Here is a 24,509-nt window from a genome sequence, read left to right on the forward strand (position 1 = left end):
ACCTTATCAAACTCAATAACCAAAAAACCAATCTGGTTAAGAAATGGACAGAAAGCATGAATAGACATTTTTCTAAAGAAGACACCCAGATGGCTAACAGACACATGAAAAGATGCTTAGCATCACTCAGCATCAGGAAAATACAAATCAAAACTACAAGGAGATACCACCTCACACCTGTCAGAATGGCTAAAATTAACAAAACAGGAAACAACAAATGCTGGTGAGGATGCAGAAAAAAAGGGACCCTCTTACACTGTTGGTGGGAATGCAAACTGGTACAGCCACTCTAGAAAACAGCACAGAGGTTCCTCAAAAAGTTAAAAATAGAACTACCCTAGGACCCAGAAATTGCACTACTAGGTGTTTGCCAAAAGGATACAGTGATTCCAAGGGGCATGTTCACTCCAATGTTTATAACAGCAATGTCCACAATAGCCAAACTATTAAAACAGCCCAGATGTCCATCAACAGATGAATGGATAAAGATATGGTATGTGTGTACACACACACACACACACACACGAATATTACTCAGCCATCAAAAAGAATGAAACCTTGCCATCTGCAAGGTACCTGAATGGCACTAGAGGGTATTATGCTAAGCAAAATAAATCAGTCAGAGGAGAACAAATAGCATAGGATTTCACTAATATGTGGAATTTATGAAACAAAACAGATGAACACGGGAAGGGAAAGAAAAATATGATGGAAATTGAGAGGAGGCAAATCATAAGAGACTCTTAACTCTAGGAAACAAATTAAGGGTTGCTTGGAGGGGGGGTAAGTGGGGGGATGGGATAACTGGGTGTTGGGCATTAAGGAGGGCACTTGATGGAATGAGCACTGGGTGTTACATGCAACTGATGAATCACTAAACTCTACCTCTGAAGCTAATACACTATATGTCAATGAAACTGAATTTAAATTAAAAAAAAAAAAAAAGCTGGATTTCTTGACTCACGTCACTTTACCTCTAAGTTACAAATCAGGACGAGCACAAAGGACTTGTGAAAATCACCCCGCTCTCCCAAGTCCCACCAGTCCATTTAAAATAATCTGAATGACATCTCCTCATATTCTCTTGCAACCTATTATGTGAATCCAATGATTTCATTTAATTTATTTTTATTTTATAATTTACATCACGTGCCCTCCTCAATGTCCATTACCCAGTTACCCCATCCCCCCACTCCCCTCCCTTCCAGCAATCCTCAGTTTGTTTCCTATGATTAAGAGTCTCTTATGGCTTGTCTCCCTCTCTGATTTAAATAAACAATTTATAGGACGGAATAATTTCCTAGGCACTGGGTTTCTTGCAATATTTTCAAAAAAGTCTGTCAGAAATGAATAGAGGATTAAGACCAACACGGCCAAGAGGACACCTATTTTTTCCCTCCGTCCCTAGAAGCAGCACGTTTCTTCACACGAAACGTTTTTAGTGCTCTCAGGATACATTCGGAGGAGCCCTCCATCCAAACCAACCAAGCGGAACCTCCTGCGGCCACGCAGATGGGGAGGAAGGGCAGGGGAGAGAGGGGAAGGAGGAACCCTGGAATCCGCGGGCCCACCCGCAGCCACAGGGAGACGCTCCCGGGCCCACCCGCCGGCCGCGGAGGCCCCAGCGGCGCTGCGACGACGCTCGCCCTCCTCCCTGCGCCCGGGCACAGAACTGAGGCGGCGGTACCATCCCGGCGCTCACGCACGACCAGCCTCGCCCCAAAGCCGCACCCCGGCCCGCCTCGGCCACCCGCCCCTGCCCTTCCAAGCCGCCTGGGCTGCCTGCCACCGCCGGCCCAGGTCGCACAACGGGCATGGGCTGCCTACACGCTGGGGGACAAGGAAGGTCCTCGGGCCCGGAAGGGCCACCCAAACCCGGCCCCCACCCCCGGGTTCCCTCCCGGCCGAGAAAGGAAAGGAAAGAAGACAAAGGCCAAGGGACCCACCTGGCGGAGGCCGATGGCCGGCGGGAACGACAAGGTGAAGTCCGGTCGCTCACGCGGGGGCAGGCGGTCTGACTGAGCCCCTCTCCCATCTCTGCCGTAAAGCAGCGTCCTAGAGGCCTCGCGTAAGCCGCAACCCCTCCCCCCAGCGTCGATGTCTCCTCCTATTCCCCCAGAGCCCGCGGGGGCTGGAGATACGGGGTCTTGAAGGGAGGGTTGAGAATCCGGGTTCCTCGGTGTTGGCCCCGCCCAGGGGAGGGGTGGGATATCCTCAGAAGGTCCCAGGTGCAAGAAGGGGCGGAGAGAGGTGGACCTGGGAAAGTCAGAGCGGAAAGCTGTTGTTTTGCTGTTTGCTTGGGAAAATCAGTTTGCCTCCCTTGCAGGGTCCCTGCCTGCAAGACCATGAATGTGCTGCAACAAACCGAAAATTTACCGTTCAGCAGTCGCAAAACTGCTTAGAGAGAAAAGAAATTTAAATAAATACACTTCCAAACGATTGTTACAAGTTTGCATCATTCATCTGCCTGAGGTTATGAAAACTAATTGCTCCCTTCCCAGGTGAGAGTCGGGATCCAAAAAGCTGGCACTCCTTCCGCCGCGTCATCTCCCTCCCGCCCTTTGCCAAGGACCTGCTAGGGAGCCAGCACTTCTTAACGTGGGTAGGGGCTGCTGCAGGTGGTGTCCACACGGCCTAGGTGGATGGGGATGTGCTGGGTCTGAAGGAATCACAGTGACTGGAAGGTTTCTCCTGCCTGACCGATGTCTTGGTTCATTCCTTCCTATTGAAGGAGGAACATGTGGCTCTTGCAAAAGAATGCTCCCATAATGGGGACGCGTGTAGATGACAAGCAGAAAAGGAACCGAACAGGTGATGCTGCCCCTCAGAGATGAGGGCTGTTACTTTGGTGCGTGAATCCTCCCAGGAGGTTGTAATCTAAGGACAGAGAGAAATGGATGCAAATAAAAGATCTTTTTAAGCAGTCTAAGGAGCTCCCTAGGTTCATGGGTCCTCCAGCTATTTGGTTACTAAACAGTTGACTGAAGATATTTTTGTTGACTCTTCTTATTTTTATTGACAAATGCAGTCCTTTCGTGATTACTATTAAAAAACATCTTCACAAATAGAGGAATACAGACATATTTCAAGGGAAAACTGAACTCACCCCTGCCCACACCTGCGTAATCCCTCAAGACCACCTGCTGTCTGGGGGCTCCCAGCCTGGCTCAAGCTCTGACTCACAGCCCATTTTTCTCACCTATTCCCTAGTTGTTTGAGCGATGGTAAGGAAGACAAAGAGCACCCTGAGGGGCTTTGTCCTGGTCTGGCAGCTGCCTTTTTGCATTTCAGGTCAACACAGGAAATCTCACAAAACCCTGCTGCCTTCCACTCTCAGGGGGTGGAGAGAGGGGTTAATGCTCTGCCACAACTTTCCCACCAGGTAGGGTGGAAAGTGAAAGAGCTTCCCCCACCTTCCCTTGTGGAATTACCTGACCTGATCCCGGGGCTCTGGATCTCAGCTAACCCCTCTGGATTCCTCCTTGTGTTTCCTGTCCTTCGCTTTAGGGAGTAGGGGTCATTTCCCAACACAGAGATCCAAGCCAAAGCCTTTTTTCTGTCCCCCTTCCCTGGACAGACACAGACTCGGTAACTATTCATTGTGTGGGGAACTGAGATAGGAAGAGACTTACTCGGATTGCCATTGTGAGCGAGGGTTGCACAGGATGGATTCCCACACGTGGAGCTCTCATACTGCAAATCTATCGGTCCCTCCATGCTAATGCCAAGGAACACAAGACACGATGATCAACATCATTAGTCATTGGGGAAATACAACTTAAAACCGCATGGAGATACCACTTCTGCTTAGCAAGATGGCTATATTAAAAATAAAAAGGAAAACAGCAATTTGCGGTGAGGATGTCAAGAACTGAATCTCACATACCCTGCTAGTGGGAATGTAAAATGGTGTGGATACCTGGGAGAGCCATTTGGCAATTCCACAAAAAGTTAAACATAGAATGAGCAAGTGATCAGCAATTCCACTCCTCTGTCTATAACGGAGAACTGGAAACAGATATTCAAAGAAAAACTTGTACATGAATGTTCATGGCAGCATTATTCATAAAACTAAAAGGGGGGAAATGACCCAAATGTCCATCAACTGAGGAACATTTTAACTAAGTGTGCTATATCCCTACTGTGGATTTTTATTTAGTCATTACATGGAATGAAGAATGGATACATGATACAACATGGATTAACCTTGAAAATATAGTGCTTTTTAAAAGGCAGACACAAAAGTATACATATTGCATGATCCTATTCACAAAAAATGTCCAGAAGAGGTAAATCCATAGAGAAAAAAAGTAAATTTGAAATTGTCAGGGGCTGAGGGTTGGGGGGAATGGGGATTGACTGCTAATGGGTATGGACTTTCTTTTTGGGATGATGAAAATATTCTAAAATTGTGTTGATGGGTGCACAGTTTTGTGAACATACTTAAAAATAACAATGACTTGTATACTTTAAAATTATAAATTATATAGAGGGTGAATTACATATTAATAATAATAAAGTAAGCCCGTGCAAATTTAATAAAATTTAAGTAAAAGAACTATGGGACATTTTATAATGTGGATGAATCAAGATAAGAATACTATGACCCACTGACCAATATTTCTTTCTTTCTTTCTTTCTGTTATTTATTTGAGAGAGAGATGGAGTGAGAGAGAGTGTGAGCAGGGGGAGGGGCAGAGAGAAGCAGACTCTCCGCTGAGCAGGAAGCCTGCTGTGGGGCTCTATCCCAGAACTCCAGGATCATGACCTGAGCTGAAGGCAGACGCTTAACTGACTGAGCCATCCAGGAACCTCCTGACCAATCTTTATATCAGCAGTGTGTGAAACAGATATCATGTGTGTTCTGATATGATATAATCGGAGTGCGAAGCATCAAGTATAAAACATTCTTGCTAAGTTAATTTAGCCTAAATCTAACCAAGTCTATATATCTGACTACAAGATATTCTGATTATAATGGAATATGTTCAGGACAAGAATGCCTCCAGAAAAATCCAGAATATGCCTAATTCTACAGGACAAATAGTCCAGTATTTTCATCAAAGAAATGGCAAACAAAAAGGGTTAAGAGGACATTATAGATGAAAAGAAGATTACATCATAATCTGGCCAATTATGTGGTTGATCCTTGTTTGGATCCTAGTAAGAACAAATCACACTTGAGAGACATATTTAGGTCAAGCATGGATATTGGACATGGATTTTTCATGTGGTATTAGGGAATACAGTTGACCCTTGAACAATGAGGAGAGGTAGGGGTGCTGACCCCCTCATACAATCAAAAATCCGAGTATAACTTTTGACTCCCCCAAAACTTAACTAGTAGCCTACTGTTCATCAAAAGCCTCACCAGTAACATAAATACATATTTTGCATATGTATTATATACTATATTCTTACAATAAAGTAAGTTAGGGAAAAGAAAATTATATTAAGAAAGTCATAAGAAAGAGAAAATACGTTTACAATACTGTGCTATTTCAAAAAATATATGTTTGTAAGAGGACCCATGTAGCTCAAACTTACTTTGGTCAAGTGTTGACTGTAATTATAATTCCTTAGTTGCAATGATGATATTTGGGTCTTTTAAAAATCTTATCTGTTACAGTGTTTGTTACAGTAGAGTGTATGGTTTGTATAGCTTAAGATTTATGTGTGAAATCATATATCTGCAATATGTTTTATAATACTGAAGCAAAAAAAAAAAAAGCACCCCCCCAAGCCCAGCGAAATGTTGAGTATTGTTTAAGTTGACTGTTGTTGTTGAAGCTGTTTGGTGGATGTGAAAATCCTGATAAAATACACACTACACAGTTAACAGGGTCATCTCTGGGGAAGGCATGAACATGAGGCCAAAGATGACTTTCATTTTTTGCTGAGAACCTACTAAAGGGCCAGACACTGTTCTTAGTGCTTGAAATACAGCCATGAAAGAGACAAAAAAAGTACCAGCTCGGGGGCACCTGGGTGGCTCAGCCCTTAAGCATCTGCCTTCGGTTCAGATCATGATCCCTGCATCCTGGGATGGAGCCCACATCTGGCTCTCTGCTCCGTGGAAAACCTGCTTCTCCCTCTCCCACTCCCCCTGCTTGTGTTCCCTTTCTCGCTGTCTCTCTCTTTCTGTCAAATAAATAAATAAAATCTTAAAAAAAAGTACCAACTCACATGAGGTTTACATTCTGGGAGGGATAATGAAAAAATAAGAAATGAGACACATATATATATCGTAAAGAATAATGATCTGAGCTTTCCAGCACTCACAAGCAGGAGAGGGGACTCATCTCTATATCATGATGGATGGTGATCTGTCCTATCACCACACCGAGGGGAAGGATGGGGTGTTAGGGCTGGGGAGGCCATGGGAATTTGCACCTTCAAAGCAAGGCCTCAGCAAATAGGTGACATAGGAGGTAAAGGGGGTGGGGGAGATCCCTGGGGAGAGCTGGGGATGAGAGCTGCAACAGGAGGGAATATCCTGTAGCTCTTACTGCTGTTACTCTGTTAGGTCTTTTCGCCCCTGACCGATTGTCGTGTTCCCTCCAATTTCGATGCAGCAGGGGCTGTGTTGTATTTTGGCAGCATGCAAGCAGGCAGGTTTAGGGCCAGGATTACCTGGATGGTTTATGTAATCAAGATATGGTTCAAGACCTTTGCCACTTTGAATAAATTGAAGCTCTAACCCTGCGTACTAAGCAAGTATACTTCCATAAATTGGGTCTTTCTTGAAAATGCATATAAATTGTTCCTTGCTTAGCATCTCAAGTGACTCAATTCAGTTTTATCTTTTTTGTTTTTTAAGATTTTATTTCTTTGTCAGAGAAAGCGCACAAGCGGGGGAGCGGCAGGCAGAGAGGGAAGCAGGTTCCCTGCAGGGAGCCTGACTCGGGACTCGATCTCAGGACCCTGGGATCATGACCTGAGCCAAAGGCAGATGCTTAACCGACTGAGCCACCCAGGCATCCCTCAGTACAGTTTTATATAGACTGTTCACAGCTACTAGTGTGACAGTGCTGTACAAGATCCAAACTGTCCCCTCCTAGTGCCGGGGTATTCATCCCTCATTGGAATATTAAATAGCGAGTGGGGAACATTTCTATATCCGTGGATATGGGGCTAACAGGATATTTATTTCATTAACCTCAGGGACAGTGGCTTAAATAAGCAGAGGGACTGATCAGTATCATTGGTCACTGAATCCCAGCAAACTACAGTGTGAAGTCATGAAATGGTCACAGTGGATGACATCACAAAGGGCTTGCAGGGTATAAAGCCCAGAGCATCTCTAGGTCCAGGCTTATTTCTCCCACGGGTGTGTGGTGACTGGAAGGGTTTCTGTTACAGGACTAGTAAAAGACTGATATATTTTCCTCTTTTTCATGCAGAATCTTTACTTAGAGAAGTTGATTTGCATCCGCGGCAGGGGTAATCAAAAATCCTTTCTTTCCTTTTCAGGTTACAGTTTTAGAAGAAAACCAAAGAGTGTGATCTACAGTGCGTTCTGCAGACCCCGGAGCTCAAGGTTAGACCAGGAGCAGACGCTGACCTCACACTTCTGATAAGTAAGTTGGCTCAGTTGTACTTTGAGGCTGTGCTATCCTTCTGCACATATGCTCCTTTGTCAAAGTCAGCCTCTCACTGAAATTCCTCTGTTCATATCTGGTTAGCACCATGTCCATGTACCTTCAGTCTCTCTAATGGTTCATTATGATGATCGTGAGAGATCATGAGCCTGGGAGAATGGAACTATTAACCCATCTGGTAAGTTCTGACACCCCTGAAACTCAGCTGTAGAATAATAAGCAGTAAGATCTGATCTCAGCTTTGCTCCTAATTGCTGTGGCTTTAAGTAAGTCATACTCCTTCGGTCTTGGCTTCTTCATTGTTAGAAGTGGAAGATAAGATTAGTGGACTTCTAAGAAGGCATCTTTCTGCTCACATACTTTAGACTTGTGTGGTTTGAATTCTACATGTGGTTAACTTTAAATTAGAAACAGAAATCACATGCCTCTCTGTAAATGCAGCAGTGAACCATTTACAGAAGAAATTTGTGGACATTATCTTGCTTAGAAGCACACAAAGAGAAGCTGATTTTAGGAGAGGGATAGGAGTGTGAATTCAGAGAAATCTTAATTTTTTTTTTCGTAATATCTGTACCCAGCATAGGGCTTGAACTTCCATACTCTTCCAACTGACCCAGCCAGGTGCCCCTGGATTCAGAGAAATCTTAACATGGATAGTAGGGAAGTCAAACAAACTCACAGCCTGGTTGGCTCAGTTGGTAGAGGATATAACTCTTAATCTCAGGGTCAAGAACTCAAACCCCACGCTGGGTGTGGAGATTACTTGAAAAAAAAAAAATAAGGCATCAGATCATTGATCTCCTCTTTGGGGAGGGATTGAAATTTAAAGATACTGGAAAAGATTAAGATTAGTCACTGTGGGATGTTTTCCAGGACTCAGATATGAATGGAGAAAACAATCACTAAGTAGTATTTTAGGTTTGACCCTAAACCATTATTATTATCCAGATTATTCACCCACTCTTCCTTCAGACTTGGATCTGAATGCCTTTTGTAATTTCTAAAGGTGAAATATACTCTGAGAATGAATATTAAATAACAGTGAAAGTAATTATTGTTCCATTTAAGCTAAAGACAATTCCAGACAAGAAAGTATATCACTTTTAGAAATAGGAGTAGCATTGTTGTATAGCCTTCTAAAATGACTTGAGGTGACAATGCAACAAAGGGGAAATAGGATGTAAATATTGGTGTTTCTTCTTTAGCTGGGCCAACCAGTGTTCATACTAAATAGGTTTGTTTGGTCTTTTGAGGCTTGACTGAGGCAGGAGCTATGGCAGAACACAGCAGAAGAATGTCCACCATTTAGATGATCTCTCTGGCTTACTGATTTTAACCTTTCACATTCCCTCATAACATTTTATACAAGAGTATTTTTTTAAAAAGATTTTATTTATTTGACAGAGAGAGAGACAGTGAGAGAAGGAACACAAACAGGGGGAGGGGGAGAGGGAGAAGCAGGCTCTCCATGGATCAGGGAGCCTAATGTGGGGCTCCATCCCAGGACCCTGGGATCCTGACCTGAGCCAAAAGCAGAGGCTTAACCACTGAGCCAGCCAGGTGCCCCTATACAAGTGTTTTGATTTACTCTCTCAAGAATACCTTTATGATATGTATCATTCTACTGTCTGATTGGTGGAGCACATCTTTCAAAATGCTAGGAAATTAAGGATACAGTAGAAAGAGTCTAATTTGTATTAATATGAATCAACTTGAATGTTCTAGAAGTGTGATCTCATTTCAAGATTAAACATATTTAAGAAGTTGAACTGACACCTTATTTTTTACTTCATTTTCTAATTTATTAACTTAAATACATGGTATGTAACATTAAAAAACAGGGTAAGTTATTTTTGCTCTTCTTCCCCTTGTCTCAGGAGTCCTATCTAGAAAGAAGTTGCTATGACCAATGTCCAAGAAGCTACTGCCTGTGTTCTTTTCTAGGATTTCTAGAGTTTCAAGGTCTCACATTTAGGTCTTTAATCCATTTTGAATTTATATTTGTATGTGGTGCAAAGAAGTGGTTCAGTTTCATTCTTTTGTATGTTGCTGTCCAGTTTTCCCAGCACCATTTGTTAAAGATATTATTCTTTTCCCTTTGCATGTCCTTGCCTCCTTCATTGAAGATTAATTAACCATATAATTGTGGGTTCATTTCCGGGTTTTCTATTCTGTTCTATTGATCTATGTGTTTGTTTTGTGCCAGCACCATGCTGTTTTGATCACTACAGCTTTGTAATATAACTTGTAATATAATATAATATAATATAATATAATATACTACTTACATTTTGTAATATAAGTCCAGAATTGTGATACCTCCAGTTTTGCTTTTCTTTTTCATGATTGCTTTGGCTATTTGGGGCGTTTTATAGTTCTGTACAAATTTTAGGATTGTTCGTCTAGGTCTTTGAAAAATGATGATATTTTGATAGGGATTACATTAAATCTATAAATTGCTTTGGGTAGTAGATACATTTTAACAATATTTGTTCTTTCAATCCATGAGGATGGAATGTCTTTCCATTTCTTTGTGTCTTTCCCAATTTCTTTCATCAGTGTCCTGTAGTTTTCAGAGTACAGATTTTTCACCTCTTTTGTTAGGTTTATTTCTTGGTATCTTATGGTTTTGGGTGCAATTGTAAATGGAATTGTTTTCTTAATTTCTCTTTCTGTTCCTTCATTAGTGGTATATAGAAGTGCAACAGATTTCTGTACATTGATCTTGTATCCTGTGACTTTATTGAATTTGCTTATCAATTCTAGCAGTTTTTTTGTGGAGTCTTTTGGATTTTCTATAGAGAGTATCATGACATCTACAAATAATGAAAGTTTTACTTCTTCCTTACCAATCTGGATGCCTTTTATTTCTTTTTGTTGTCTGACTGTGTGGCTAGGACTTCCAGTGCTATGTTGAATAAAAGCAGAGAGAGTGAACATCCCTGTCTTGTTCCTGACTGTAGAGGAAGAGCTCTTGGTTTTTCCCCATTGAGGATGAAATTATTAAGATCTCGTTTTGAATAGCAAAACAAAAAAAAAATGCCCATGATACATGAAGAAAAATGTGGCTCACACATTAAAAAAAATTTTTCTAGTATTTTTTTCAGGAGTAAAAGTGCTTTTGTTTGCCTTGGTTCGAAAGCAGAGTTCATCATTACCACCACTACCACCAGCAGCACTAGGCCCATCCCCAGAGAAGGAGATTTAATTGTCATGAATAGTCACAAGTGAAGGCCCAGGAATTAAAGAAGTGAAGGGTGTTCCATTTATTTAGTACATAATATTGTTTAAAGGTTTCTGGATGCTATATTATTAAGTGTGCATTTGTGGTGATGATCATTGTAGACGAATGAAGTCAGCACCTCAACCCGAGCTCAAAACAAGATGCCAGAAGAAAAGATCAAAGAGCTTAAAACGGAATTCCAGAAAAATCAAACGCAGGTAATGAAACTACATATATATTGTATCATTGCAAGATGAGTTCTAATTTGAAAAGTATCTAGTTAAATAGAAGGAAAATATGACCAGAAACAGACTTTCTCATAAGTTAAAATTTTAGTTTAAATAACTCTACACATTTGATTTCTCAAGACAAATCATTTCCATGTGTGGAAAAGACTAAAACGTTAGTTTCTTTTCTTTTAAAAATTTTTTGAAGATTTTATCTATTTATTTGACACAGAGAGACAAGGTGAGAGAGGAAACATAAGCAGGGGGAGTGAGAGAGAGAGAGAAGCAGGCTTCCCGCTGAGCAGGGAGCCGGATGATGACCTGAGCTGAAGGCAGATGCTTAATGACTGAGCCACCCAGGCGCCCTTACAACATTGGTTTCCTAAGCTTCCCTACATATTTTGTGATAGAATATATTATACAAACAAAATTACTTTTGAGAGAAAATTTATCATTCTAATTTGAAAAATTGCATCCATTTTTATATGACTCTGGGTTCTAGAGATACAGAACCAGCAGGACAGAGATTTTATGTATATATCATACATACATATATACATGTCTATATGTTATATAGACATATTCATATGTAAATATGACTGTTTTATATATGATATATAACACATTTATATGTACACATGCATATATTTTATATAAATATGTATATGTATGTACTTTATAACATACATAACATATAACTTAATATAATATACATAATAACGAGTAACGAAGTGACTCACATGATTATGGTAGCTCCAAGTCGTAAGACCTACAAGGTGAGTTGGCAAGCTGCAGGCATAGGAGAGCCATTGGTTTAGATCTAATCTGATCAGAAAAGTCTTAGAATCATGAAAAACAATGGTATTCTGGTTGGAAGGCCAGCATGATTGAAACCCGGGAAGAGCCAGCGTTTTGATTTTGAGTCCGAATACAGGAAAAGTGCCAGTGTCCCAGTTCAAAGGCAGTTAGGCAGTAAAAATTCTTTCTCACTGATTGGAAGATTAGCACTTTTGTTACATTTAGGCCTTTAATTGATTAGATGAGGCCTGCCCCCATTAGGGAGAGCAATCTGTGCTACTCAATTTGCCAATTCAAATGTTAATCTCATCTAATAACACCCTCATAGAAACACCCAGCCGGATATCTGGGCACCCTATTGTCCAGGCATGTTGACATGTAAAATTAACCATCAGGACCACATTTCCTGTCCTGAAGAAAATGTTTAAGTATTGAATGATCCCCAAAGCTTTTGTAGACCTCTATAATCTTGACTACATTCATTTCAAAACCTGTCAACTTTATATTCCCACTTACCTTCTCTTTGAGAAAAATTTTCATACTTAAAATCTTTATTAGGTGGTCTACACTTTACAACTGATTAAGTACTCTCCTCAAGACAGCTCATATTTGGAGGGAATATTCAGAATGTGAAGATTGTATCTTAAAATAGAGGATCCTCAAATGCTGCTTGCATTGGTCTGTTTCTATCATTTTACTGAAAACTCACAAAAAAACTCTACAGTGAACTCCAAGTGACCCAGTCTGGTGGTCTTTTCTTATCCTCACTTTGCTTTACTGTATCTGTAATAGTTGACAGGTTTTTTTCCTATCCTACTTTACTTTTTTTTTTTTTCTCTAAGAAGTTGGTTACACTCCCTTTTTTCACTCTCCAAATTAGGGCATTCACCTGGGTTCTGTCTTCAGCTCGTGACAAATGACTTGTGGGCATGAGAAGGTAGTCTGCTTTAATAGAGAGGGAACCAAACTAGGTGTGTAAAGAACTGCATTCAAGTCCTAACCATGTTTCACACTGTATTTGTGACCTTTGTCCAATCACTTAGGCTTTTGGAGTCTTGGAGTCTCATCTATAAGCAGTGAGATAAAACTACTTGCCCCACCTATACTATAAGGTTATAATAAGGCTCAAAAGAGATAATAGATACAAAAACTTTGATAAGCATATATTACTATACAAATGAATGTTGCTTATGTTGTTATAAGATAGCTAGATCATTGGCATTCTGAGACAGACTCTTTGTGTAAAGCCAATTAGCTCCCAGGGGGATCAAACCATAACCTTATATTATCCACATTTGAACAAACTAGTCTAACATGCCCAGGCCAGATAGAATACTTCTTCTTTGCATACACTCATCATAAAATCTAATTTTTCATTATTTCAGAAAGCTTTTGATGAGGATGTCAACTCTTCTAGCATTAGAGTGTTAGCAGAAGGACCCTAATTATGTAGAGTTTAAAAATGCATATTAAATATCTGTACCAGTCTTTTGCATGTACTGAGTCCTTGAAGATTGATAAATTAATAAGTAGTATATTAACTCTAAAAAACCCACAAATGTCTATTGCTTATTTTACTGTGCGAGCATTTTAACATTAGATTATTTCTATTACAGGAACACTGGCGGTCAAGTTACTTATAGATTTCAGGACCTCTTCTACTGTCTCTACAGGCAGATAGAGAGCCATGCCCACCATCATTTCTATCAGTGCCACTTCTACCCGGGGGAGTTCTTTGTCTTCCAATTCCTTTACCTGGAATAAATGATAAACCATCATCACCACCGTGGTCCTCTTTGTACCAGGACCTCCTCCTCCATCACCACCTCTTTTGAGGCAGGAGAAACTTCTGCTCCAGATCATCATTTGCTCTAATTTAAAGGAATGAAGCAGAAATAAATGTATAAAACTAAACTTCATGGATCCATTCTTAATCCCGTGACTTGATTCTCCTTGAAGAGAATCAAATGGTCAAAGACAAAACTTGAACTGAAGTTTATGGCATCTTCAAGCCCTCAGTAATCATTAATGTGCATATATTGCATAGCTGTAACCAAATATGGTACAATGTTGGAGCATAAGACTGCTGGCTCTTCTGCTTTCCTTTGTGAGCTCACCATCTTATGCTCCTCCTTCAGACAGTACCTCAATAATTGGAAACTCCATGGGGAACATGAAACTCATGTTGAAGGCAAAGAGAAAACAAGGTTGTGTAAGGATAACTATTAGTTTCCTAGAGCTGCCATAACAAATTATCATAAACTGGGTGTCTTTTTTTTTTTTTAAAGATTTATTTATTTGATGGGGGAGACACAGTGACAGAGGGAGCACAAACAGGGGGAATGGGAGAGGGAGGAGCAGGCTCCCTGCTGAGCAGGGAGTCTGATGTGGGGCTCCATCCCAGGACCTTGGGATCATGACCCGAGCTGGAGGCAGACGCTTAACAACTGAGCCACCCAGGCACCCCAAACTGGGTGTTTTAAAACAATGAGAAGTTATCTCTCAGAGTTCTGGAGAATGGAAGTTCAAAATCAAAGTGTTGGCAGGGCCACACTCCCTCTGGAGGCTCTAGGAGACAATCTCTTCCTTGACTCCTCCAGCTTCTAATTATGGCTATTGGCATTCCTCAGCAGCATCTCCCACTGTTCCAACCTCACATTGCCTTCCTCTCTTTGTGTCTGTAAACTCCTTCTGTGTCTCTTTCTTTCACAAGGTGATTGCATTCAGAGATCACCCAGATAATCCAGAATAAGAACCTCCTCTTAAAATCTTTCATTTAATCACATCTTTTGCTACTTAAAGCAAAAGTTACAGATTCTGGGGATTAGGATGTGGGCATATCTTTTTGTCTCACTATGGTAATATAGGAAACACATTCTTTTTTTTTAAGATTTTATTTACTTATTTGAGATAGAGCGATAGAGAGCTCGCTGGCTGTTTGCACTCATGAATGGGGGAGGGGTAGAGGGAGCAGAAGAAGCAGGATCTCCACGAGCAGGGGCTGCATCCCAGAACCTCAGACGCTTAACTGCTTAACTGACTGAGCTACTCAGGTGCCCTAGGGAACACATTCTTTTTTTTTTTTTTAATAATTTTTTAAAACATTGTATTTATCTATTTGACAGAGGGGGAGAGAGGGAGGAGGGAGTGCAGAAGCAGGGGGAGCAGCAGATAGAGGGAGAAGCAGGCTACCAGCAGAACAGGGAGCCCAAAGCTGAGCTAGATCCCAAGACCCCGGGATCATGACCTGAGCCGAAGGCAGCTGCTTAATTGATTGAGCCACCCAGGTGCCCCATATTCTTTTTTTTTTTTTTTTTTAAATAGTATAGGGAAGTGCTTTCTTCCTGAATGTTTTGATGTTTTGCTTAATGATCATGAAACAATGTAAATTTTTTCTCTTACTGAATTTTTTTTTTCTGAGATTGTTTTTTAAAGCTTATTACATGGGGCACCTGGGTGGCTCAGTTGGAAGCATCTGCCTTTGGTTCAGGTCAGTATCCTGGGGTCCTGGGATCCAGACCCTTATCTGACTCCCTGCTCAGCAGGGAGTCTGCTTCTTGCTCTCCCTCTGGCCCTCCCCCTGCTTGTGCTCTCCCCCTCTCTCTTAAATAAATAAATAAAATCTTAAGAAAAATAAAAATAAAAAGCTTATCACAAAAACTATACAATATCCGTGAATTAGGAATGAATTTTCTAAGGAAAATGCACTTACCCAGGCCACCATATGGAAAAATAACACTTCTATGTGTATAAAAAAAATCATTCCATTATTTTTAAAAATTTAGTTTATTTATTGAATATTACTCAGCAAAAAAAGAGATCTTGTGGTGGCACCTGGGTGGCTCAGTCAGCTAAGCATCTGCCTTTGGCTCAGGTCATGATCACAGGGTCCTGGGATGGAGCCCCACATTGGGCTCTCTGCTCAGCAGGGAGTCTGCTTTGCCCTCTCCTTCTGCTCCTTCCCCCAGTAGTTCTCCCTCTCACTCGCTCACTCTGAAATAAACAAAATCTTAAAAAAGAGAGAGGTCTTGTGAATGAATATCACATATACTAATGGCTCAGTTTATTTTGTTGTATAATCTGAAACAGGAACACATTTCTTTTCCTTGCCTTCATACTTTATTGGTTTTAATTCTGAGGATCAACTTTCTGGTCTCTGTTCTAATAAAGCACAGATCCCATGATACTCTCCTTACTTACACATTTCTGCCCTCCTGCTCAGATTCCACTCAACGAAAATCTATCTTAGCTGAATTTCTTGGTTTGCTAAGAGGCCGAGTGAATGTCTATGTCTTTTCTCTTAATGAAGAAGTACAGAGTGAAAGCTTTTCAACATTAAATTCCTTGGTATTTAAAAAAATTAATAGTAGTTGGGAGGCAGCATTCCCCTTCCAAATGAGGTGGTATCTAGGAGACAGAGCTGGGCAAGCTTGATGAGGTGATGTTTCTCCCCCTCCGAACTAGAAAGTCAACAAAAGAGTTGGAGAAAGGAATTTTTAAGTATATATCGAATCCTGGGCAAAACCCCCAAGTAACCTGTACAAGAAATTGAAATCCTGCCTAGGTTTTCAGGTTGGCCTCTGAGTAGCACATACATAAAGCAGAGCAGAGTAGATTTTCAAGGCCTGAAAAACAAATTGTCATTCGAAACACAGCCCACAAAAGTACGTCATGACCCGAGGGCTAAATTTAAACTGTTAGCTGAAGTATAACATGTAAGTATCATCCAGATACTCAGAACACAATGCCCACACGTCCAGGATACAATCAAGCATAAATCCCTTGTCATACAAAGAACCAGAAAAGTCTCAAGTGAAAAAATACTATTAACACAGCACGAATGAATTGCTCTCTCTAATCAAGCATCTTCTGTTCAACTATCATCCCAAAGAAGCCTTCCTTATTGCAATAGTGGGGAGAGATCAGGCTCATCTCCACATATAACAAAGACTAAGGATGTTCTAAACATCCCAAATAGGGGGTCCTGGGTGGCTCAGTCGTTAGGCATTGGCGTCTGCCTTCGGCTCAGGTCAGAGCCCAGGGTCCTGGGATTGAGCCCCACATTGGGCTTCCTGCTTGGTGGGAAGCCTGCTTCTCCCTCTCACACTCCCCCTGCTTGTAGTCCCTCTTGCCTTGTCTCTCTGTCAAATAAATGAATAAAATCTTAAAAAAAAAAAAAAAGTAAAAACAAGGACAAGTGGAGCCTCATAGCCAAGTGAGGGGATCAGTAGGTGGAAAATTAGAAAGAGGAGGTATCAAGGGTAGGGGAACTCTTTTTTTTTTTTTTAAGATTTTATTTTTAAGTAATCTCTATACCCAATGTGGGGCTTGAGTTTACAACCCCAAGATCAAGATTCACATCGATTACCGACTGAGCCAGCCAGGTGCCCCAAAAGTATGAGAATTCTTGCTAAAGGCAGGCTAAGGACTTAGACATCAAAGGTAGGGGATGAAGGACTTCATCAGCCTGGGGGATTTTCTCTAAACTGTTTTAGCAGGATTCCTATTAAGATAGAGGAAGTCTTTCTTCATATGCAGGTCAACACTTCATTTATTTACCATGTCTCTCAGTTTGTTCCTAAACACAGTGTTCATTACCCTGTGTTTCCACATGTGCACCTACCCCTGTGTGTAGGCCAATGGAGGAACACTTTACTTTCTGCCTTTATAGGGTTCCTATCTTTCACCATTTCAATCTCCTTATTAGTCATCAGTATGTTCAGATTTTTTATTTCTACGTGATTTACTCTTGGTAGATTGTATGTTTCTATGAATTCATCCATTTCTTCTAGGTTATCCAATTTTTTGGTATAGTTATTGGTATAATTATGGTATAACTATTATCCATTGTAGTCTTTTAGGGTCTTTTGTACATCTGTGGTATCAGTTGTAATATCTCTTTCATTTCTGATTTTATTTATTTGAGTCGTCTCTTTTTTTCTTGGTGAGTCTAGCTAAAGGTTTGTCAATTTTGTTTATCTTTAAAGAAACTGGCTCTTTGTTTCATTGAACTTTTCTCTTGTGTTTCTAGTCTCTATTTCATTTATTTCCACTCTGATCTTTGTTATTTCCTTCCATCTCCTAACTTTGGACTCCATTCACTCTTCTTTTCCCAGGTCTTGAGGTGTAAAATTAGGTTGTTTATTTGAGATCTATCTTATTTTTTTGATGTAGGCATTTGCCCCTATGAACTTTTTTCCTAGAACTACTTTTGTTGCATCCAGTAAGTTTTGGTAGGTTGTATTTCCGTTTTCATTTGTCTCAAGATATTTTTGATTTCTCTTGATTTCTTCTTTGATGCACTGGTTGTTTAAGAGCACATGGTTTAATCTCCACATACTTGTGAATTTTCCAGTTTTCTTCTTGTAATTGATTTCTAGTTCCACACCGTTGTGGTCAGAAAACATGCTTGATATAATTTCAATCTTCTTATCTTTATTATGACTTGTTTTGTGGCCTAACATATAATCTATCCTGGAGAATGTTCCATGTCTGTTTGAGAAGAATGCATATTGTGTATCCTGTTGCTTTTGGATGGATTGTCTATATATGCCTGTTAAGTCCATCTCATCTAATATGTCTTTCAAAGCCATTGCTTCCTTGTTGATTTTCTGTCTGGATGAACTGTTTATTGAAACTAGGGTATTAAAGTCTCCTACTATTATTATATTGCTCTCTACTTTTCCCTTTAGGTCTGTTAATATTTGTTTTATATATTTAGGTGCTCTTATGTTGGGTATATCAGCCATTCTTTTTTAAAAAGATTGTATGTATTTATTCGAGAAAGAGAGAGAGAGAGAGAGAGAGAGAGAGAGGGAGGGAGGACGAGTGGGGGAGGGGCAGAGGGAGAGGGAAAATAGAAGGAGAGAAGCATACTTTGCACTGAGCAGTGACCCTGACACTGGGCTTGATCCCAGGACTCTGAAATCATGACCTGGGCCGAAGGCAGATGCTTAACCAACTGAACCACCCAGGTGGCCCAACCATTATTTCTTTAAATAAGCTTTCTACCCCTCTCTCTCACTCTTCTCCTTCTGGGAACTCCAGTGATGTGTATAATATTTTTGTTTATGGTCCTATAGTCTTTCTTCTTGCATTTTCATTCTTTCTTATTTTTGCTCCTCTAATTCGATAAGTTCAATTGATTTGTCTTCTAACTCAATGATTCTTCTGCTTTTACAAGTCTGTTGTTGAAGCTCTCTTTTGAATTCTTCAGTCCAGTCACTGTATTCTTCAGTTCAGTTCAGTTCAATTTCCTTTTTATGTTTTCTCTTTATTGAACTTCTCATTTTATTCCTGTAGTTTTCCTGATATCAAATTGTTCATTTGTGTTATTTTATACATCTTTGAGCATCTTTAGAACAATTATTTTGAACTCATTGCAGGGAAATTGCTGGATCTCCATTTGTTGTGGGGGGGATTAGTTACTGGAGGTTTATTGTGTTCCTTTGGTGGAGATACGTTTCCCTGACCCTGTGTCATCCCTGGGGCTTTGTATAGGTGTCTGTGCATTTGAGTAAGCAGTTACCTCTTCTGAACTTTATGGGCTGACTTCCATAAGTGAGCCCTTTTGTCTTTGGGTGGGGTATGCTGGCCTCTGCTGTGACCCCTGGTCTGCTGGTGTGGAGCACCTAGGGCAGGGGCTTGTGACATCACCATGTCTAATTGGGTATGATGCCGCTTTGGCCCAGGATGCTGTGGAGGACAGCATCCACAACTGAATGGTCCTTTGGGGTCTGCAGAGGCTACAAGGTGTCTGGTGAATGGCACCATGGGGTTTGCAGAGGCTACAAGGGTTGCCGTCTTCAGCGGCACCTACGGTTCTGGTGGCCAGGGACCCAGGCAGACAGCAGTGGTGGCTGGATCCCATGCCAGGTGCACATCCAGCTGCAGGGACCAGCTGCAAATGCCTGTGTAGTGGCAGGATCCAGTCACAGATACCCATGGAGCGGTGGGGGTCAGGGCAGACAGCAGTGGCCATGGCCAACTATGAGCTCACTGGAAGCTGTGGAAGCCCTGGCTTTTGGCGTGCTCTCTTTTTCCTGCATACTTTCCCCTGAGTATGCAGAGAGCACGGGAGGCTAATGCTGGGGTTGGGCTGGGGAGATGCAGGTGTATAAACTGGAGGGTTTTGTGGGAGGGACTCAGGTGACAGGCATCTGGAATACCAAAAAAGAAAAAACGATGGCAAGATATCTTCAAGGTATCCATGGTGTGTGTGCACTGGCTGTTGGCTTCATCAGTGATGAAATCTGCTGACTTTGTCTGCACTGTGTTCTCTATACAGCAGCCGCTATTTGAAGATGAATGTTTCTGTGCCTCATGACCTGGCCCTATGTCCACATGAGGTCTTATCCCAGATTACCCCTCTGAGAGTCCCTTCTCATCCACGAAGTTGGAAAAGCAGATATGAGGGCACCTGGGTGGCTCAGTCATTGAGTGTCTGCCTTCAGCTCAGGTCATGATCCCAGAGTCCTGGGATCAAGTTCCATACCAGGTTCCCTGCTCTTCAGGAAGCCTGCTTCTCCCTCTCCCTCTGCTTGTGTTCCCTCTCTTGCTGTCTCACTCTCTGTCAAATAAATAAATAAAATCTTAAAAAAAATAATGAAAAGTAGATATGATAAAGGGACATGATCTGAGAAAAATTGAGAACCTGGGTAGACGTGAACAGCAGTTTCACCGGTTACTTGGAAAAAGGCAAGCAAAGAAGGTGTTAAGCTGATGAACGTTAATATGGGAAAGCAGACCAAAGTGCTATATAGTTTACATTTTTCTTGTGTATGTGGAAAAAAAACACCCAGGCTTGGGGTGCCTGGGTGGCTCAGTCAGTTAAGTGTCTCACTCTTGATATAGGCTCAGGTCGTGATCCCAGGGTCGTGGGATTAACCCTGTTAATTAAGCCTGGCGTCTGCTTGTCCCTCTCCCTCCACCTTTGCCCCTCCCCACTGCTCACACACACGCTCTCTCAAATAAATGAATAAATCAAAAATTAAATTAAATTTAATTTTAAAAAACCTCCCAGGCCTTCCTAGTTGGATCAGCAACAAAAGGGGATGTCAGTGAGGAGCTACCCCAGACACCCAGGTAATGCACATTCCTTTCTTGCCAGCTGATATTACTCATGTCATCTGTCCCCTGGGACCCAGAAGCAGAGTGTTTTCAGTTTATAACCACGTGCATGGTGCCATGCACTGGCTACTTCCTAGAATTCTGCAGTTGGCAGCTGCATGGAATCCTGCTAGCAGAAGGATCTGCTATCATAAAGCTGTTTGTGTGTTCTAGCAAACACTTTGGAGTCTGGAAGATCATATCCAGTGTTACAGTGACAAGGGAAGATTTTTTTTTTTTTGTCATCCCAACACATCTGAAAGAACGAAGGACTTTAGAAACCCATCTAGAAGGGTTGATAATGATCACAGGTGAAGCCTTTCCGTTAAGGGTAAGCTGGTGGCAGTTGCAGTGGTGGCAAGAAGTGGGGGGGAAGTGAATCCCCCATTGATTTCATCAGTGATTTGCAGCTGTTTTCTCTATGTTTGTAGGCCTGGATCTAAGGACAGATCAAATTCGCCCTCTGATCCTAACCACCTGTGTCTTCTTATTAGGGAAAAAGCTGTGGTAAGGCAAAGGCAGACTATTACTCAAATCTTAGCAGTAGCTTGCTTCTATGTTTTGCTAAACTCCAGAGAAGACAAAGAAAAAATGAAGAAATTGAAAAAAACTACTGTGCTATTTGCTCAGTTAGAACTGTTTGCTAAAGGGAATAACCCTTATTCTGGACAACCTATGAAAGGGACAAAAGAAGAAGGGAAAGTGTATGTCAATATTGCCAGAAGTCAGGATATTAGAAGGGGATGATAGAAAGAGAGTCTAGAGAATGCAGGAGTTACATAAACAGGAAAGCCCAGAAAGCTAGGGAACACTTGATAAATGGCTTAAAGTGGACAAATTTATGGAATCTGAGTTGGAAACTGGTGCTACTGGTGCTACTTATCTGGCCATTTTCTCAGGAATTTGTCACATTCCGTTTGGTGATAGATCAAAGACTGTTGCATCAGTCTTTTCACTTTTACCCTTTCTGACTTGTTCCATTTTGTCCATGTTCCCATATTGACAGGTCTTCCGATGGATGAACATGTTTTCTTACTTTCTCCTGATTCTTCCGTCCACCACTTGGTCAGGGTCCAGCAGTGCAACTTAGAGGCTCTCATATTCTGTTCTCCAAATAGACTGTCTGTGCAGGTCCTCTGAAGGCAGTATCGAATCAGTTACTACGTGTCCAAAGGAAAGGCGATGATGATGTTGATAATGGTGTTGGTGGTAATGATAATGGTATAGTTAATGGTAATGAGGACTGAAAATGGTAGTGGTAATAATAAAAGTGATGATTATACTGATGAGTGTAAGGTTGATGATAGTGATTATTGTGATGATATTTGTGACAACTGCAATGATAACAGCAATGATTGTGATGGTCATGGTTATGGGGATAGTGCAAGTGATAATATGATGATGGGGATGATGAAGATAAAAAAGAAGCTGATGATGATGGTGAGATAAAGGTAATGATTCAGATTCTCTTATGATGATGGGGATGAGTGCAAAGATGATGAAAATGTTGGTAATGCTGAACAGAAAGATAATTTTGATGCTTATGTGAGGAATATGGAAATGGTGAAAGTGATTATAATGGTAATGGTGATGTTCATTATGATGGTAAAGATGAAGATATTGTAGATGATGGTAATAGTGCTGATAAATGTGATGAGAATGGTGATGATGAAGATGATGACAGCAGTTATGATGGTAATGTTAATGGTGAGGATGATGGTGATGATCATATTGATGATTAAGTTTATGATGATGGTGATGAGGAAATGATAATAGCAATGATGTTGAAGATGATGGTGGTGGACATGGTGATAATCATAGTGATAGAGATGATGCTATTGATGATAGTGATTTTTTGGTGATGATGGTAAGGATGGTGAAGATAATGAGGATGATAAAGATGATGAAATAATGGGAATGTACACATTGGTGGCCATGGTAGCCATTGGTGGTGAGAAATATGGGGAAAATAATGTTGGTGATTATGGTAAAGATTATAATATTGATGATTTTGCTGATGATAAGATTCTGATGATGTTGAATCTTATGATCAGTATGAAGATGGTGATGTTGATAATGATGATGATGATAATGATGGTGATTTCGATGACATTGGTGATAATGGTGATGATGATGGTGATCATTATGGAAATGAAGATAATGCTGATTTTATGGTGATGACTATGCTGATAATGGTGAGGATGAGGATGGTGATGATGAAAAATATGATGATGGTGATTGACAATGATGATGTTGAAAGTGGTAAGAACACAGAAGATGATGATGAAAATGGTATTAACATAGATGATACATATGGTCATAATTCAGTGATGACGGTGATGGTGATAATGAAGATGATGCTAAGGGTGATTGATGATGGTGGTGATTATGATTATGGTGATGGTAAAAATAGTGATGGTGCTGATGATGAAAGTGACAATTGTGGTGCTTTAGGTGATAAAGATGGTTGTGATGGTATATTAGTCAGCTTGTGCTGCCATAACAAAATACCACAGACTGGGTAGCTTAAACAGCAGAAATTTATTTACTAACAGTTCTGGACACTGGTGGTCTAAAATGAAAGTGCCGGTAGGGTTGGTTTCTGATGAGATCTCTCTCCTTAGCTTGCAGATGGACACCTTTTCATTGTGTCCTCACATGACCTTTTCTTGGTGTATGAGCAGAGAATGTGAGCTCTCTTGGAAGGACACAACTCCAATAGGAATAGAGCCCTACCTTTATGACCTCATTTAACTTTACCTTCTCAAGGCCCTATCTCCAAATACAGTCACATTAGAGGTTAGGCCTTCAACATATGAATTTGGAGGGCATAAGTGAATCCATAACAGAAGGTGACAATGATAATGAAGATGATGGTGAAGGGTGATGATGATGAGGATGACCATGGTTGATGACAATGATGTTGATGATCATGACAATGATGGTGAGGATGATTGTGTGAATAATGATGGTGACCTGCTACTGCTGCTGCTGGTGATAAAGATGATGGTTTTGATTATTATGAAGATTCTTTTGATTATGCCTATAATGTTCATAATTATGTAGGTGATGTAGGTGATGGCAATGATGTAGGTAATGGCAATGATGATGAAGATGATGTAGGTGATGGCAATGATGATGAAGATGATGTTTATGGTGATGGTGATGAAGACGATGGCATGCTGGTATGGATGATGATATTGATAATCATGGTGACAGTGATGATGATGGCAATGGGAAGAGGGAAAGAGGGATGAACTGGTGGAGCATGGGAGATTTTTAGGGCAGTGAAACTATTTTGTATGTTACTATAATGGTGGATAATATCCTAAACCCATAGAATGTTTAAGACAAGATTGAACCCTAATGTAAACTATGAACTTTAGTTAATAATCATGAATCAACATACATGTTGATTGATACATTTATCATGTATCAATATTGCTCATCATTTATAACACATGTATTCATAGTAGGGGAAACTGCATGTGCGTGTGTGTGTGTGCGCATGTATATTGGTGGGTGGGTGAGGGGAAGTGTTGGGGTATATGA

General features: G+C 40.9%; 2 long non-coding RNA genes across 8 annotated transcripts in view; one reads left to right on the forward strand and one right to left on the reverse strand.

Moving 5' to 3' along the window:
* Positions 1-24,509, reverse strand: part of LOC131821191 (uncharacterized) — a 192,892-nt gene that overhangs the window by 156,781 nt on the left and 11,602 nt on the right. For 4 of the 5 annotated variants that reach the window (XR_009349858.1, XR_009349855.1, XR_009349856.1 and 1 more), the window contains 2 exons: positions 3,633-3,718; positions 1,947-2,877 (listed from right to left, as the gene is read on the reverse strand). This is a non-coding gene — a long non-coding RNA (uncharacterized LOC131821191). The remainder of the gene's footprint in view (positions 1-1,946; positions 2,878-3,632; positions 3,719-24,509) is intronic. The other variant, XR_009349859.1, reaches the window with a different exon arrangement.
* On the forward strand, positions 1,944-13,763 carry LOC131821190 (uncharacterized). Of its 3 annotated transcripts, none has more exons than XR_009349853.1 (4): positions 1,944-2,068; positions 7,474-7,580; positions 10,947-11,042; positions 13,466-13,763. It is a non-coding gene; the product is annotated as an uncharacterized LOC131821190 (long non-coding RNA). The 3 variants fall into 3 exon arrangements; XR_009349854.1 differs by lacking the exon at positions 1,944-2,068 and adding an exon at positions 7,300-7,330; XR_009349852.1 differs by lacking the exon at positions 1,944-2,068 and adding an exon at positions 7,331-7,367.

Source organism: Mustela lutreola, chromosome X (genome assembly GCF_030435805.1).
Source record: "Mustela lutreola isolate mMusLut2 chromosome X, mMusLut2.pri, whole genome shotgun sequence".
NCBI lineage: Eukaryota > Metazoa > Chordata > Mammalia > Carnivora > Mustelidae > Mustela > Mustela lutreola.